At 40.8% G+C, this 18306-nt stretch overlaps 1 protein-coding gene and 1 long non-coding RNA gene across 2 annotated transcripts in view; both read left to right on the top strand.

Moving 5' to 3' along the window:
• Positions 1 to 7237: 7237 nt before the first annotated feature.
• Positions 7238 to 18306, top strand: part of pak5 (p21 protein (Cdc42/Rac)-activated kinase 5) — an 85506-nt gene continuing 74437 nt past the window's right edge. Inside the window, exon 1 of the mRNA XM_085133676.1 lies at positions 7238 to 7357. The gene's annotated coding sequence lies outside the window, so the exon portion shown is untranslated. The remainder of the gene's footprint in view (positions 7358 to 18306) is intronic.
• Positions 7353 to 18306, top strand: part of LOC146501351 (uncharacterized) — a 191311-nt gene continuing 180357 nt past the window's right edge. The window contains exon 1 of the long non-coding RNA XR_014869526.1: positions 7353 to 16751. This is a non-coding gene — a long non-coding RNA (uncharacterized LOC146501351). The remainder of the gene's footprint in view (positions 16752 to 18306) is intronic.

The following is an 18306-nucleotide window of genomic DNA, read 5'->3' as shown; positions in this document are numbered from 1 at the left end:
TAAAGGAATACATCTGAAGGCGCCATTTTTACCTCCACCAAAGGAGGTTATGTTTTTGGTAGTGTTTGCGTGTCAATTTGCCCAACATCCACCAAAAGCCTTATAACTTTTGATACTTACGAATCGATGATACTTACGCTAATACACTAATGGTGTGTATTGTTGACATAAGGATTTTAAATGTCACATTTGACCTTTGATCTCTCCTTCAAGATCAACAGAATGACAATGAAGGTCAAAATGATAATAAAACTATGTAGAGCTATTTAACACTATGCCTCTTGCTTGACCATGTATAGGCATATAGGGAATCATATATGGGGATTTTAAATATAATGTTACTTAATTATATTATAATTTTTTTCCAGAAAACTTGCAATCAAACACATTTTTACTTGATATTTCCTACCCAACATTTACACCAGTTTACTAAACAATGAAACAAATAATACACATGTACTATATCAACATAAATAAAAAAGTAATAAAAAATAATAATTGTGCTCCAAACTACGTCAAGAATATTAATAACAAATAACAAAAGCCTGCTCTTTGTGCTGGTTTTAACCGGACTCCAAACTTCAAAGAGTTTAACACTTTTGAACTACACACTTTAACGCTTTATCTCATGCTTATGCTATATGCTGTTAAAGTGACATGCTAATCTCTGAAATGTTTATTATGTTGTTTGACGAGTTCACATCATAAATTGCATAGAAACAACACTAACTGGCTGATTCTGCATCATTTTGTGTTCTGCCTTCATGCACACGTGTTAACTCGCATTTACAATCATTAATTCTTCATGAGTGTTTGAGAGCAGCCAACCCCAGGAGCCCAGCGGCTCTACAGTGTCACGTTGGACAGTCTGGGGAAGTTGCAGCCTCTGGCAGTGTATGTGTGTGTGGCAGCACTAGAATTTGTTAAATTGAGCATCTGGGCTGATTAAATCCTAATGTCTCGTCATCTCATTTAAGCTGTTACAAGGCAAATTGTGTAGCTCTTTTTTTAAAAATTGATTTTTAATAGTTTCCACAATTAGATAACAAATAGATGAATGTTTGCCATTTGCCCAACGGGATTGTTGCTCAGCTCATTACAACAAACAGTGAACAAGGCAAAACATACTGAATAGTAATTTTATAGTTATCAGCATCTTGATTAGATTATATATTTATCACACTTAAATCAAATGCTGACATTTAAAGCAGAAGATGATTTTTGTTAGTAAAATTTAAAGTTCTAGTTTTTACTGGCTGATTTTCTTTTCGATGATTCGCTTTTCCTCTGTCAAACATGACTACCAAACAATGAAAAAAAGCTCTATATAATTCACACTGTCTGTCTTATGAGTTGGTGGAGACCAAAACAGAAACAATAGTGAACACAAAAGTAGATTTTCTTTTTTATTATTATTATCTCTTTTATTGGGACAGCTGTTGAACATAACAGTAGTTTGCCTTTTTACACTTTCTTTGCTGTCACATTTTAACTTATAATTGAAAAATAAGGAAGACAGAAAAAGAAGAGAAAAGAAAAGAAGAAAAAACCAAAAACAACAACAACAACAAAAAAAAAAACTAGGGTTAGGAGGCAGCAGGGCAGGTAGGTTTACGTATTACTCAGGGTTGTCATATACAAAATCACACCTCATATGCTTAACACAGTCTGTCCATTTAGACCATATTTCGTAGAAGGTATCCCTCTGAAGTTTAAGAGAAAATGACACTTTTTCCATCGTATAGATCTCTTGTACAGAATGTATCCAGTCTTCTATCGTTGGTGGTTCAGGCTTAAGCCATCTTCTCGTAAGAGGCTTTTTACTTGCGGCCAGAAGGATATACAGGAGTCTTCTGTCGTTGGAATTCAGTTTATCCACTGGTACATTGCACAAAAATAAGGTCTCAAAAGTAAAAGTAGATTTTCATTCATCAGATGGCCAGACCTTGTTTGTCTGCTGTAATTAGATTTTTAATTTTTATATTTTTAAGATTTAGGCCTAGTTTTGTTGCTCCCAGGTGGGAAAACTGGTTTAAAAATGACACCTTACAGTTTGAGATGCCTTCTGAAGGTCAAATGTTAACTAATGCTAAGCTAAAGCAATGTTCTAAATGTACTAACTGGCTAAAGCGAAGCGCCGTTGTGCTTGAATAAACCACGATAACCTTTGAGGGGTGAACACTTGCTGTTAAAAGTGAAGCTCAAAATCGAAGCAGCTGGGCAAAAGGAGAAGTTTCATATACTTACTACCACCTTATAGCTATATAAAAAGGGTATTCCTGTAAGGATCAGAAGACTTCTTCTTTTTTGTTGTTGGTTGGGCTGCATAGTGAGAGGATAGGATACTTCCAAAGAAACAATCAATAACACTTAGTTTATGTCTCCTCTCCTGCTTGGCCTCTCCAGGGCATGAACTGACGTTTGCTTCCTCAATCAAGTCTGAAAACAAAAGCTGCAGCTCACATATAATCAGTGTTGGGGAGTAACGGAATACATGTACCGCCGTTACGTATTTAAAATACAAAATATGAGTAAATGTATTCCGTTACAGTTACCGTTTAAAAAGGTGGTATTTAGAATACAGTTACTTTGTTGAAATAAATGGATTACACGGCGGTATTTTCCTGTTTCATATTGTGGCGGGTCAGGCCTGTTTGGGTTTTGTTTGACAGCTGTTGTTCCAGGCGGCAGCGTTACGGTTGCCATGGTTACAGGGTGACGCTCTCTCTCTGCGTGTTTTCTGGGTGAGAGAGCGCCTGTTGTTGTTGCGCTAAGCTAATAGGCAGAATGCTACCGGTATAGCTCTAAAGAATGTAGCATCATAGGCAGTGTAGTCCGTGCTGCAGGGAGAATGGACTGCCATACCCGTTATGTGTCTGTGAGCGAGGGAGGGAGAAAAAGGAAAAGTACGAGCTGTCATCGAGCAAAAACGGGAGCTGGAATCATGTAAATATAATAATAACCACTGCAGCCAAGAAGAGAGCCTGACGAGCCCAGTTGTAAGTAAGCTATTAAGACTCGACTGTACACCGTGTTCGTGTTTTCCTCCAAAAACAATAAGTTCCGTTGGAGCAGCCTTTCAACGCCTCTCTCTGTCTCTTGCTAGCAAAGTTGACCCAGACAACAAAGTAAAGCTAGTTTTCGGCCGACACAGAACCCACAGTATTAGCCAGAGGTCCCTTTAGTCGCGGACCTTCAGTAACAGTAATAAATCACAGAAATAGTACATTCACGTAGTTGTAAACAGCATGATAATATATTAAGTAATCCAAAGTATTCAGAATACGTTACTCTCATTGAGTAACGTAACGGAATACGTTACAGAATACATTTTGGGGCATGTATTCTGTATTCTGTAATGGAATACATTTTAAAAGTAACCTTCCCAACACTGCATATAATGCAACTGTAACAGATATTATATATATATATATATATATATATATATATATATATATATATATATATATATATTATATATAGATATTTGAATAAGAAAGCAAACTACATCTCTTCATTTAAGTTTACCATGTGGTCATGACATATGCTGCTCAATGGGAGAGGGAGTAATGATGTCACTTGCAGGAGATCTCTTGTTGTAGTTTCAGCCAATGGGGTAGCTGAGGGAAAAAGGAGGAACCCGTGAGGTGTGCTGCTGTTAGGCAGAAGAGAGCATACTGGCAGGAGCAGGGTTTTCCAGAGCAACAACAGTGGCATTAGTCTCTGATAAGCTCTGGGCTTTGTTCCAAGTGTTTGTTCAACACTTGTCAAATGAGTACTGCCCTCAACTTTATACTTTTGTCTCTTTACCCCTTCTTTCCAACTACATGTGCAAGAAAAAAAACTGAATGTGTGGAATGAGACAGCTCTTCGTGGTAATCCTACAACGGGTAATGGTTTGGAGTGTTTAGTCAGAGGTTTCCAGTTTTCCATCCAATAGCAATAACCTGTGGCTCTCACCAAGAGCTAAAGATGGTGTTGTGCCTTCAAACACGGAGTGAAGAAGAGAGAGTAAATCAAAGAGTGTGTAAGAGTGGAGTAAGAGTGAGGGAGATGGTTTCAAATACACGGTTATTGCTTCAGTTGCCATGGGGACAGTAGCATGTTTGTGTGTGTGTGTAAACCTGAGTATGTTTATGTATGTGCATTGAAATTCCAGTCATCATATCTGGGCCACTGTGAAATGAGTTTAGTATCAGAAAAGATCACATTATTCAAACAGAGATGCCTGGGCTGATGTTCCAAGAATAACAAAAAACCACATTAAAACTCCTGCAGCTGCACTGTCGTGACCTGCGTACTCCCACAATCCACCACTAGATGGAGGTGTCAAATATTCACTGGGGAGGTTGCAGTCATGTGGTGGGCAAACCCCTGATCTCAAAAAGGCCATTGGATTGTCTCATTTTTTCAGGTCAGCTGATTCCTTTGTGGAAATCACAGTAAACATAGTAGTTCTGGAGTTTTCTTCCAGAACTACTATAGTCCACATCTGGACGACTTAGTCCAGTCATGTCAAAATATCAGTACAATTTATTAAACTCCTCAGCAGTGTAATCCAGTTCATCAGCCTCACCATCCAAGTATGGCATAGTTCCCAAATCTTGCTATCACCCTCAAATTTTAACCACACTTCAAAGCTGTAGTGTGTCTCTGTGTGTGTGTGTGTGTGTGTTTTGTTTTTTTCCAGAGATGGTAAATCAGCTGTTCCATCCTGGATGCAGCTCTGTCCACAATTCAATTTTATTATGATTGAAAGCTCAATTACCATCCAAAAACACCACCGCCCCTCCTTTGACAGATGTGGCTGTCTGTAAACCCCATAATAAGTGTCGCATATCCTGGAATAGTCTTCTGAAAGGGTGTTTCCCTGAGCTCGCATGTCTCCAAAGAGCTTTATGGGTGGTGGCAATCTCCGTGGGAGACAGAGCAGACAAGCGCAGTATGATCTGATCACAAAAGGCCAAATCAGTGGGACAGGAAATCAGTTAATACTGAGGAACTGTTTTTGAAGGGTTTCCTTTCTTTTGTAAGCATGGTTTTGACATATGTTGCACATGTGTGTAGTGAGGACAGGAATGCACCTCCAATACCATATATTTGAAAGATGGACAGTTTTAAAGTCTTCATCTGTACAGTAGACGGAGAAGAAGAAGAAAGATGGTGATAAAACACATGTGCTGGCAGCTGTTTCATTGATCCAAGTGTTTAACAGCAATACAAAGAGGCAGATCTTGCATTATGGATGCTTTCTCCCTCTACTTTCCTTCTAGTACTCGGTTTAAAAGAGCAGAGCAGACATAAGGAATGTGCTGTGAGTGGCAGAAAGTGGCTGTTGCCCTTCCATATTCGCTTACCATAGTCTAGGGAAGAGCCCTGTGCTACAAACAACATGTCAGAAAAAGAGATGGAAGATCAATGAGGGCTGTGACACAGTGGGAGCTGGCAGAGGCTGTCACACTGTGTGTGTCCTTAAAGCTTTCACTGGAAGAACATCTGTACTGATATATTTGCTTCTATCATCATGCCTAAATCAGCTTCCTAAAATTACAACTTAAAAGAGAATTTTCTTAAAGTGTATGAAATTTCATTGCTTCATTTTTCATTACATTTTGTTTTTACAGTGCTTGCTATTAGTAAAGGACCTCTGACATAGCTTCACTGTTTTCCTCTTCCTGTATTTGTTTGTCTGTTTTCAAAGGATTTATTGTGTTGATATTGTCATTCTTTTTTTTTTTAAATTTCTTGTAATCCACAACCCTGTGGACTAAACGCTGATATTATGTAGGCCAAGAGGACATTTGCAATCAAATGAAATGTTGAAATGTAATGTAATCAAGTTAGCTTCCATGCATTACCTGGTGGCAGAAACTTATCAGTCATTACACTTTATTTAACTATTTCAGCTATTTGTTAATTACTAGCATTTTATCAATCACTGCAAATTTCAATTGCTTACCATCACTTTTATATATTTCAACCATTACACTCTGCTATATTTCTTTTTTTTTTTAGCTTCTGTATAATATTTAAAATTATATTTTTAACCATTACTTTCAACTGACTTTCAACATTATTTGTCTAATGTTATTTAGCCAGTACTTTAGCTTATCTTCTTATCAGGTATATAGTCCAGAGGTGAGGGGATCAATTCAAATATTGATAGTACTGATACCAACCACTGGTACTGGTATTGAATCGATACTAGCGTGATAGCATCGATACTTCTCTAAGTTCAGTATGTAACCCAATGAACTGTGTTAAAGAAATAATAATAATTATTATTGGAAATTTAAAAAATATACTTCAAAATGTTTGAACCTTCTTGTGTTGACTACTAGGTCTATTTTTTTAATAGCCTACAGCACATTCAAACAACAGAGTGTGACCCAAAATGCTTTGGAGACAGACACATTTACATTCCAGGTCTCCAACAAACCCAGTTTCAAAACACATGAAAATCTAAAAGGTGTGTTTTGTTGTGTGCTGCCTTTATAGGGTAAAAGGATCAATATCGGTACTGATACTGGCCCTTTATTTACTTGGTCTTGCATCAATAGCAATTTCTGCAGTATCACAACACCAATATACTCTACTATATAGCAATTTATCAATCATTTTTCTCATTACTTTCGGTCAGCTTGCAGGTGGCGTATCCCTGCTTTATCTATTTTTTCTATTCACACCATTAGTACTACCGGTCAGTGATTCCAACGATTTAGCCGTTACTTCAAGCTAGCTGCCAGAACCATTAAGCCAACTTTAAGCTGTTTCAGTCTTTTAACTTTTATGTAACGTTATTACTGAAAATATAATTAAACTTTAGAATACGTCAACAACTTATAAACATTTTAAAAGCAAATTTATGATATACTATACCATTTTAAGCTAATTATTGTAACAGTTTATTCGTGTGTATTTGTAAGCTATTTCAGCTTCTCGTGTATTACATTAAGCTAGTCCAAACAGCTATACTGCTCTGGTACTCTCCATAGCAACAATAGACGACAGGAAGGGGAAAAAAAGAAAGAGGTTTTTCACGCCGACGTTTATTGAATATGCTCGATGTGTAGCTCTCCCAGCACACCTACGTGACTGAAAGTTGTCCCTGCTCTGTTGCACAGGTGCTCCACATATATCCAGAGCGCTCTCCGCCCTCTCCGCCACCACAAACTGCGCTCATTCGCTCTCTCCAACAGCCCGGATGTAGCGCACAGGACCGCACAGTCCTCCACTTTAGTGATAATAACATGGCGCTGGCAGACACATAACGGTGCCCACCACATTGATAATACCCACACTAACAGGCTAAAATAAGCTACGGGACATGTGAGCTCTTCCACCCCGGGAAAAGCAGGTAAGTGCGGGGCGTTTTATTCGATAGAGCCATTTTGACGACGTGATTTGGTAAGGGGGGAAAATGTGGCTGTTGATGCTTCTTGCAGGGGGGCAAAAAGCCTCTCTATAAATGCATCTCCGAGGGTTTTGTGTGTCTAGCCCCCTGTCCGTGGGTTTAATGCTTCATAAACAAAGCAGTATCATTCGGGGCATGTTCACGTAGCTGCTTACGATGCATCGTGCAGACATAAATCTGTCATTTTGTAGTGCATGTGTTGTCATGGCTGTCAGGCTCTCTCGAGCGTCGACCGCTGTCCTTGGTATTGAACTGGGTGGGCATCACACCTCTGTATGTTGCAAATAGATTTTGAGGGCCTGTGTAATGCCCGGTTTTCTTAAATTATGTTACTGTTGCTTACCAGAACCACTGCTATCACTGGCTGGAGGTCGAAGAAAGAGAAGGGGGGGAATCGTTGTAATGGATCTGGGGGCTCACAGTGTGCGTGTATGGTGCTCATTGGCGAGTTTAGCCTAGTAGGCTCTCGTGCTGCTATATTTCTTTATTAGTATTATTATCAGCATAATTATTACCACGACAGCGTCGCTTTTATTGTAGCACTACGGCACATCTACTCCGGAGTGTGACAGTGATGATGACAGTGCAAGACAGTTTTATTGCACTGCCCGTGGTTTCCTTCTTGCAGCTAGAGTTTGAGTGTGCTCCGGCCAATGTAGGCCAGGTAAGGGCAGGAACAGATGGCTTGTTTTCAAGTTCAGTGTGGCTCTCGGATTAGATGGTGTAGACGAAAATTAAAAGTGGTGGCTAGGCCCTCTGAGCAAGGGTTCCCCTCCTAAGCTCATAATCACCCTAATAGCGACACTCTATTAATAGAGGCAATAATAACATGTTTTCTAATGCAGTCAGGAGGACTGTATTTTATCCCAAAACACGGGATATACGCTGAAGAATGCAGTCTGCAGAATATTTTACTCTGGCAGGGGATATACAAGGACTAATAGCCCAATAGACATAGCTAACAATAAATAACATGATAGGATAGGACCAACCAATCATTTGTAGAATGTTTATTCTTATAAAAGCAAGCCGGACACAAACAGTTAGTCAATTAATGGAATAATTCAACCAAAAATGTAATCCACAGCTATTTTATTAATCATTTGAGGTCTTTATGCCAGCATAATGCCAGATATTTACTGCAATACACGTTTCCTGCTTTCCCTGCCTCTGTATGATAACAGAATATGTTTTGGACTTTAGATTGCAGGTGAGGCAGTACAAGGCATTAGAGGTGAGGTGTGAGAAAATTGTTAAATACTGCAATGAAAACATGACTTGCAAAGCCGATATCAAAGTCTGCTTAGTAGACGTACAGCTCCCGACTTCCTGCTTTAATAGGTACAGTGCTACAATAGATACAGCCTATAGCAACTCAGCAATGAGAATAAATACATTATTTTAAACATGCTTTTTGCAATACGGGTCACACTTTTGCACGCTACTCGTGTGAGTCAAAGATAACCTTTTGCAATGCATATGTTGCTTTGATAGTTACATCTGTTGACGTCTTAAACATCTGGTATTCACTTACAGTGGCAGGAGAGTACCTTTTAGGGCTGGCCCTACAATGAGTAATAGACACACCCCCACCCCCACTCCCCCAAAAGGAAAAAACATTCATGTTTGTATAACAGACTGTGTTAACATAAAATATAACTTGAAGTTATTCTGTAGTAAACTGTGCTGATTAAACTGAGCACTAAACCATGCCACAATATTCTTGTAATAATCGTATTGTTACAAGTGAGTACAGAGGGATTAGTTTACAGTAAAACCATTGGTTATCAATCACAAGATCTGTGTCCGCAGCAGGCAGCAACCTTCAGGGCTGAAGAATGAAGCAGATGCTCAAGTGCCAAAAACTGCAATTCCTCTAGTGACCACTTGAGGCTGACTCCAGAAGAGAGTCAATTTCCACTCACTCGCATGTTAAAAATTGTTTACTTTACACCTTCAAACTTTACACCATCAAGACGCACGTTACAGCTTGATACAGATAGTTTGGCCTATATGGATACTACAACTGTGTCCTCAGAGAATTATTTTATAAGTGAACAATTGGAAACTGGATTGACACGTGTCAAGATCAAAGACATGAACATGGGCATAGCTCCTAGGTTGCAAAAATTAAGCCAATGTGAAAGTGCACCAGAGTGTGATAGCTGTGTTTGCAAAATCAACTTCTGGTCCTGTGAAAGTCTACAGGAAAATGACTTTGCCTTGACTTCTGTAAACACTTTCCTGGTCATACTATGTTAAAAAAAAAATAGGATTATGAAACCAAACGCTCTCTGGCTAATGAGTTATCACTCACAAGGCTTTAGCCATTGTGCATGAGTCAGACTCAAACTTCCTTATTACATCAGGTTTCTTAAAACTGAGATGATGATGATGGTGGAAACTCTAATCTCGAGGCTTCAAAATGGGACTTTACAAACCATTGGGTGATGTCATTGTAGCGACGTCCAGGCATCACTTAGATTAAAGGGAGTTTGTACACCGGGTGGTGCTTTAGGTACCTTTCAGATGACTGTTTAGTAGAATCATAATATAGTTTGCCATGTTTAACAGCCTGCCCAATAAGTTTGCCCTTCAGTTTAGTTAAATTAGTACTAATTAGTAAATTAGTACTATTAGTCAGTTACTTTGCACTCATTAACACGTATTTGTTTCTATGCATTACACCTGTACTTAATGCAGCTTGTTAACTAAGTTTGGAAGTGTTAGCCGATAACTTCACCGACAACTCCACCGTCTCGTCCATATATGCCAACTTCTAGCTCCAACAAACTAACATGGCGACTGTAAAAGTACTGACGATTCAAAATGTAAAGCCCAGAAACCCAGTGGGTGATGTCATGGTTGCTCCATCCATCTTTTATGCAGCCTGTGATCCACAGAAAACCTTTTTTTTGTGCTCTAAGCACCACTGACCTCATTTTCGGTATGCTTCTCTGAAGCACTTGCTGTTGCTAGGTAAAGTGTTGACATCTTAAGTCCCACCATATCTAGGTTTTCACTGGAAATGATGTTGACGAGCACAGCGAGATTCCAAGCCTGAGCTTCTTCTTTTTTTATAAAATTATGAACACAGTTTATACGCTAACTTCGCTGTCTGATCTTTGAGAACTGTCACTTCTCAGAGTCACAGGATTTACATATAAAACACTACCAGGAGCATTCTAGTAGTGCAGAATTTCAGCGGGGCACAAGTGAGGTCTAACAAATGAATAGTAGAAGTTGATGCAACAAGATGCCAAGATATTTTGACGAACGTGGATCTCGATCCAAAAGGATTCCGTCTTCTTAATCCTTTTTTCCCTCTGTTTTTTATTTTACTGCAGGATTTCTTTGCCTAGAGCTGAAGTAACGCTGATGATATCATTATGTTCTTGAACTTGATGAAAACTCCAAAGCCAAAAACAGATCTGTCCTCTGTGTGAGCGTCCTGACCTCCATGTGTGAAATAGTTGTAGCGCACCTTTAAATATCTAATTTTCCACCCCCCGTGTCCCAATCACGCGTCGATGTGAGATTAAGGGTGCTCGTCTTTTAGAGATAATAGGGTGTGTTGCTTTGGATCGGAAGACACTACGAAGCTGAGTCAATGTGTTGGTTCATGTATGCTTGCTTGCACACTCCCTGGTTATCCACTCTGTAATGTATTCAGTGCCAGCGCTGAGCACAACAGCTTTACATAATGATCAAAGCTTAAGGGATGCCAGAGCATGGCTTCAGCCTTCAGTAATAATAATAATAACCTTTTGAAGTTATCACAATCCCACAACCTCCTTCCCCTCATACTCTGCCTCTGTCTCTCTCACACACACACCCACACACACTTGCACGGACCCACTCGAAGGTCCTCTTCTGTTTAATGTTTCTGGATACAGGGTGAGCATTTAAAAGAGGATAGCGATAATGAACACATGACTAACTATTTTAGTCCCTATGGCTGTGCACTAGACTGCTCTTGCTGTCTATGAGGAGGCAGCTTTCGTTCTTCACGCAAACTCACAATTATGTAAGAGTGCAGTGGCGTGGTGGATTGAATAGTGTTGCCAGAAAAAGACAATCTCACACTGCCTTTGCTATGCACACTCAAGCGTGCGTTGGTTGTTAGTGCAGCTTTCTTATTCCTTAAAGCTTGACCTCACGTTTCACTGGCCACAATCTCAATTTCTCTGTCGGTGGCTAAATAGCATTTGAAATTCAAGGGTGGGAATGTGTTATCTGTAATTGAACTGTCTGATTCAGCCTTCTATTTATACGGAAACCTCTTGAAGACTCATTGGCTGTTTTAACAAAGTGTCTGGCAGACTTCTGCTGGTCGATCTTGCTAATCAAGAAGCCGAGTCAGGCAAACAAGGTCTGCATAGAGACGAGATATGAAGAGAGAGAAGAGAGGACTACAGAGCGGGAGATAGAAGCTGGAATAGATGAAACAATGGAGGAACAAAGATGGGAAGAGGACGAAAGAAGACAGGCCTTGTAACCATAGGTAAGGTGAGACTAGTGTAGAGAGACCTAGAGGTGGTTGTGAAGCAGGAAGTGAGGATAAAAAGACAACACACATGGGTAAATTATTGGAATTAAAAGGGGATTTGATGAAAAAAGAGTCAAGAATGAAAATCAGGAAAAAGAAAATGAGGCTGAAGGCCCAGTGACTATGCAGCGGGTGAAAATAGCTATTGAAGGAGTATCTGTCTTTCTTTTATTGTCAGGGGTCTCGCGATCCCTTCGGTCTGTCGCTTCTGTTCATTTCAGCTGCGACCGAGCAGTCTGTCTGAATGCCAAACACATCTTCAGATGTCAGCACTTTTGTCCCAGGTTATTGCATTTTGCTGTTTTGGTCCCAGGATTAAAAAAAGGCTTCCCTTGTGTTTTCTGCATGGCCTGGTATGTCAGTAACAGAATGAGGTGTGTGTGTGTCTGTCTGCAAGAGTGGGAAGACAGAGGGAGAGATTGAGTGTATTTAAGAGACATCCTGACAGAGGAGAGATAACCATGAACAATTGAGAGGGATAGAAAGAAATGTGTAGGTGATGGTGTGTGTGTGTGTGTGGGCTTCATGTTTGTTGCCTTTTAAGGATTAAAGAATTAAGTGATTCCACTGTGTCGTCTCTTTACATGTCGCAAATGAAAATACAGATGTTTTTGTCATGACTTTATAATGTAATGAAGCAATCCACTTTGCACACAGGGCTGAAATGATGGGTATCGGTGATATGTTACATTTTCCAATGAGCGACCGAATGTCCGTGCATCCATTCTCTTCCTCTTACCCAAGTCAAGGTCGCAGTGGGTGGAGCCAATCTCAGCTGCCATAGGGCAGTTGGCGGGGTACACCCTGCACAGTCGCCAGTCTGTCACAGGGCTAACACAGAAAAACAGACAACCAATCGCTACGGACAATTTAGGATCATCAGTTAACCTAACCCCACTGACTGCACGTCTTTGGATTGGTAGTAGTTGGAGTAGCCGGAGAGAACGCACACAGACACGGAGAGAACAGGCAAGCTCCACACAGAAATGACCCGGCAAGAAAGGCATGGTGGATTTGAACACCATTTTAACCGCCAGGCAACTGCACATGTAAATTCTCGCTTGTTGTGGTAAAGAATGCAAAATCCACTATTTGGGATTATTTCTGTCTTAAACTAGACAATATGAGCATGCAATCAGGTGAAGGTCTGCAGCCTTTAAATGAAGATGTGATTTTTATTTTTTTAATGCTCTACTAGCAACATGCTGCTAGTTTAGCTAGCATGGGGCCTGAGGTGTCTTTATAGCTGACAAACGTCTTGTATTAGGAGTAGAGACTTTGTTCTTTGTTTTCCAGGACTTAACGTCAACCGTACTGTTACAGGTCTTGACAGCACTACACTGAGCATTCATGCATGATAAGAAGCTGTGTCTAGGCTTATTAGCCTGCTTATTAACCGGACTTGCACTGCCCGAGAAATGTAACTACACATCGGGTCTAAATCAAGCTTTAGGGTTAACCCTGACGCCCACACCCCAACCATAACCTTAACTCTACTGTTCTCCTCCACCTTCTAGTGCTGATTGTGTCTTACAAGTCGATCAACTTGTCCAGAAGCAAGCAACAATGGACTCAGCCAATTGACGCCATATATTCACTCAGTTGCCCAACCCTATGGACATGCATATAATCTGCTGGTATCTAGCATTCAGAAACAAACGGTGAAAAGGATGCACGCCATGAATCTAAACTACTGTGCTGACGCTCATAAAGCGGTGTAATTTCTTTGTCCCGAACCCACACACACACATACATACATGCGTACGCACATAGACACACAAAGAAAGAGTTAACCTAGATACTCACATAGCATTACAAGTAGAAGGAAGACAGTCAAACATAACCTACATCCTCTACAGTTTTCTCAGTCTAACTTGTCTGCGCTCATTGAGCCTGTTCTACTTCTTTCCCAATTTGTCTCTTGTCCAAAGCTGGAAAGGCCTGACTGGCATTGTGCTGATAGTGTGTGTGTGTGTGTTGGTGATGGGGTTAAGGCATCAGAGGGCACTGTAGAAGAGGCCAAGTGAAGCTTGAATACCCAGCGATGCCCTCAGGCTGCATGAATGCTGCATCTGCCTCTACTGCTGCCCAGCACAGAGCTCTGTCACCCACCCTCCAGGCTTAGGGACTTGCACTATTTCTGTGGATGTGTGCGGGCGTGTGTCTGTGTTAACGCGCTTCAGCTTTCCTGTCGGCCGAATTGGTTGATACTGCATTGTTCAAGTGTGCTGCTGAGGCCTAACTCTTTTACAGAACTGCATGTTTAAAAGTATTGTCTCCGTCTGAGTGTGTGTGTGGTTATGTACCAGTAAAGCGCTGTAAGCCTGAGGTCAGTTTAATCACTGTTAAAGTGATACCTGTTTAGAATGACTGGACTTGAGGAGCCAATTGCTGTCTGCTGCCTTCACCCAAAGTGCTTTATGACCGTGAATAGGCAAGATTTTCCTCACCTGATTGATTTTATATATATTGAATAAGGAAAAGCCCATTGTTGCCCTTTTCCCTTCTGGGATAGTTCACATGCAACATTTTAAAGTGATTTTTTCATCATTGGTGTTGTATGGTAGCATATATTCGTCGTACTTTTAGGTCACCAGCAACAGTCTCGATGTATTTGTGATCTTGCTCTGATCAACAGAGCAAATAAGCACCTCATGATGCTAAAATTCTTCTAAGGACTTTGTTCCAGAAATCATCAAAATCAAATTAATCTGAAATTGGGTTTTCAGCCTTTACAGGAAATCGAAGCGACAAACAGCTACGTACTGGGAGTTACGCTGCAGTTTCAAATCCAGTTTCACTACATTGTTACAAGCCCAATTAAAAACTGAAGGTAGCAAAGCAAACCATCACAAAAACAACCTGCAGCAGCAGCAGCAGTGGTGGCAGCAGCAGTTGGTCTTATCCACTCTTAAATGCCGTTGGCAGTCATTTGCATGCTTTGTCTTTGAGATCTCTCTATAATTACTTACTTCTTTTGTTACTCCTGGCAGTCTTTTCAAGCTCTCTGGAATACTGGGGGCTTGCAGATGCGTCCCAGACTTCTACAAAGCATGTTGACTGTGTCGTAGCACCTCGTTTCATTTGAAGTGTAAAACAGGCCTTTTGCTCAGTTCCGTGGCCAAACGCAGCACAGCGACAAAGACTATGACAACCATCACTTGGCTGAAATTTATGATGTTGTTGTTGGATGGTTGTCATAGTTTATGATGATTCAATATAGACAGATTGGCAGCTAAGTTATTACATGGAGCTCACAAGTTTTTTCTGCATATTTGTAGCACCGGTTTAGGAACGAAACAGCGAGTTATGTCTCTCCTCTGGGTGTATTGTGACGGATCTTTGACTTTGAAATGGTAGTGCAACTTTAGACACACTCATCTGATTTCATCCTACTCAGTGATCACAGAGGAATAAGGAAGGAAGGGAAAAGGAAGACGCGAAGGGAAGAAACAGAAAAAGTATCCTGAAGGGGTCCTCGGAGTCGCTCAGCGCTCTCCATCAAGTTGCCAGTCGGTATAGCTTTCATAACAGTTGCGAGCAAGCTCTCGCTGTTTTGTTCTGTGATTTGAGATCAGTCAGGTGGAATTTCATCAAAGCAGACTTGAATAAGGACATTCATTATGGCTCAGCTTGATTCATTACCATCGCCCAGCTCCCACACCCCCATGGGGGGACTTCAAAAGAAACGGAGAGGTTGAAGATGCAGGCTTCTATCGCAGCGAGGCTTACATCATAGCATACTGTATCCACCATCTGGGACATAATTATTAGACGATGTGTTAAAGTGGCTCGATTTGACCGTTGTGCGCTTGAACCAATTCAAACAAACCAGTTTGTATTACAGTTAATGAATGTAATGGCAACAGATACATGTTGTGTTCAAAGGCTGAAGCTAAAGCCAGATGATGTCACGTACAGGGTGATGGGAAGAAACGGCACTGTCCTTGTGTTGCAGTAGAAAAAAGCTGAAACGAAAGGTTGAAATGCATTGTAGCTTAAGAAACACTAGTTAATAGAGAAATGCTACACTGTGGTGGACCACTAGAGGGCTCCACTCACACCCAGTGTTGAGGAAGTGTGTTCCTGTGTTTTGTGGCGCGATATGTGCAGTTGATGTTGGAGACGAATAAAGAAGGAGTGAGAACTGAGAGCTCTGTGTCGTCGATGCTTACCTCCACATTGGTGACCCCTGACTTGAGCATGCAACGGGCCGCAGATAACGCAGACTCCACTATGGATGCATCAGCGGCCGCCGGACCTCTGCCTCCTGTTGCAGCTACGTTCGCTGTGGCGCTGAAACTGCCGGACTTTTGGCTCCATGACCCCCCGTCATGGTTCGTACACATGGAGGCTCAGTTCGCCCTTCGCGACAACGCTAGCACAGAAAACACAATGGAAGCTGAATATACAATGTAATTGAAACAGGGAAAACAAACCCACAAAGCTCACCAAAAATCCAACTCTAATACCCTCACAAAACAGAATTGGAGTGATTTTGGGGACAAGCTAACAAGCTAACAGTAAAAGGCTAATAGCAAGCATGTATCTACAGCAGCAGTCCCTAACCCCCGGGCCTCGGACCGGTACCGGTCCGTGAGTTTTTTGGTACCGGGCCGCGAGAGTTGAGGCTCAGGTGTGAAATGTGTGGTTTTCAGGGTTTTTATCGGTTTTTAGCGTTATTTTGTTATCGTTTTGATCGTTAACTCGGTTTTCCTGGGTCTTTTCCCGTGTGTTATGAATAAATCTTCTTTTTTTCCGTACCGGTACTAGTTTTATTTTGTTGTTGTTGTTTGTTGTTGTCTTTTGAACCCTGAATGATGAAATAATTGCTTGAAAATTAAATGTGTCTCTGTTCTTTCCTATTATGTCTCCCTTAAAAACAGTTTCTCTGTGTTTTGTGTGTTTTTCCTGCGATTTTCTGTTTACTGGTGTTTGCGGTGCATTTGAACTCTGAAGGCCCCGTAGACACTGGATTAAACAATAAAAAGATAAATGAGTAAATATATTTATATTCTCTTAGGTGGTTTTGTATTCCTTCATTAATTTGCTTGGAGTCATTTAAAATACTTGGTTATTGATTTATTGTGGATGCTTTTAATTCTAGCATCCAAGGAAAGAGACTTTTATTAAGAGGAGCACCAGATGGGTTTGGCAAACCCAACGATATCTCAGATACCGAGTTTGGTGGACTGCTGTGCAAAGAGCAGCAAGGCCAGTGTTAGCCCAAACTCTGATAGCAGTTGGGAAACTCACACTACACAGTGGATGTGCTTGACCGGGTGTTTGCTTGACCGGGTGTTTGCTTGACCGGGTGTTTGCTTGACCGGGTGTTTCAACGATTGGATTTAGGAATGGGTCAGAAGGATTAACGATCATTAACGTTCAACTTCAAACCATAGTTGGTCAAAGCCATTGCTAGATCTGGATGGTGACATAACATACATCTCCTATTGACAAACAGCTGCTCAGAATCCCATTTGTTCTGACCAAACAAGTAAAATCCATTCAGTCAGCGTTACAGAAGACGAATAGCATCCTGTTGTTAAGATAATTATACAGAATAGATTATGCTCTGATTGGGCATGCTCAATTGACAATGATTTATATTAGGTAAGACAGTCCAATCTATCCTAGCATTTGGTTTGTGGCTCTATAAAAATTGACTCCAGAGCCATTCCCAGAGTCCGTTTGGTCAGATTGTACAATTGAAAACACAAACAGACATGTTTAATGAACTGTGTTAAAGAAGTATCAGTACTGGTATTGTGGTTAGACGATACAGTGGCTTGAGGGGATCTTTTGCTTTTTGTTGTTTAACTTCTGAACTCCTTTGACTGTAAAGAATGTTGTTTCCAACCCTTCACCAGTCAAAAGCAGCAATCTGGACCTAAATTTAGCACTTCTTGGAAACTTGACCATCACACAGATTAGCATCGGAGATGTGATGTCTTAACACTGCCTTCAGCCGGGAAACAACGCAACTTCGGGCATAAAAAAGGCGGTAGTTAAAGAGAAATCGTTTTTGTATATGTGTGTGTATCTGTGGGTTTGTCAGTAGGTATACTGCTAGTGAATACTGCATGAAAGTATACATAGACACTTGAGATCACATATTGTTTGCATGTATATGTACTTGCATGCTTATTCACTTTACTGGGCAGATACATACACGCACACAGAGACACACAAGTACGTCCTTTAAGGCGGGCGGCTAATGACGTAGTGTAAGACAGAGAACACAGATGCACTAGCTGAATAGATTAAAGCATTCATCCAGTGACGCAGCTGTGCTCTCTTTGATGCCTGGGCATGAAACTGCAGGAAATGGCAACAAAAGAGG

This window comes from Neolamprologus multifasciatus, chromosome 15, assembly GCF_963576455.1.
Source record: "Neolamprologus multifasciatus chromosome 15, fNeoMul1.2, whole genome shotgun sequence".
NCBI lineage: Eukaryota > Metazoa > Chordata > Actinopteri > Cichliformes > Cichlidae > Neolamprologus > Neolamprologus multifasciatus.
The sequence above is the reverse complement of the archived record's forward strand: the minus strand, read 5'-3'. Positions and strand labels throughout refer to the sequence as shown.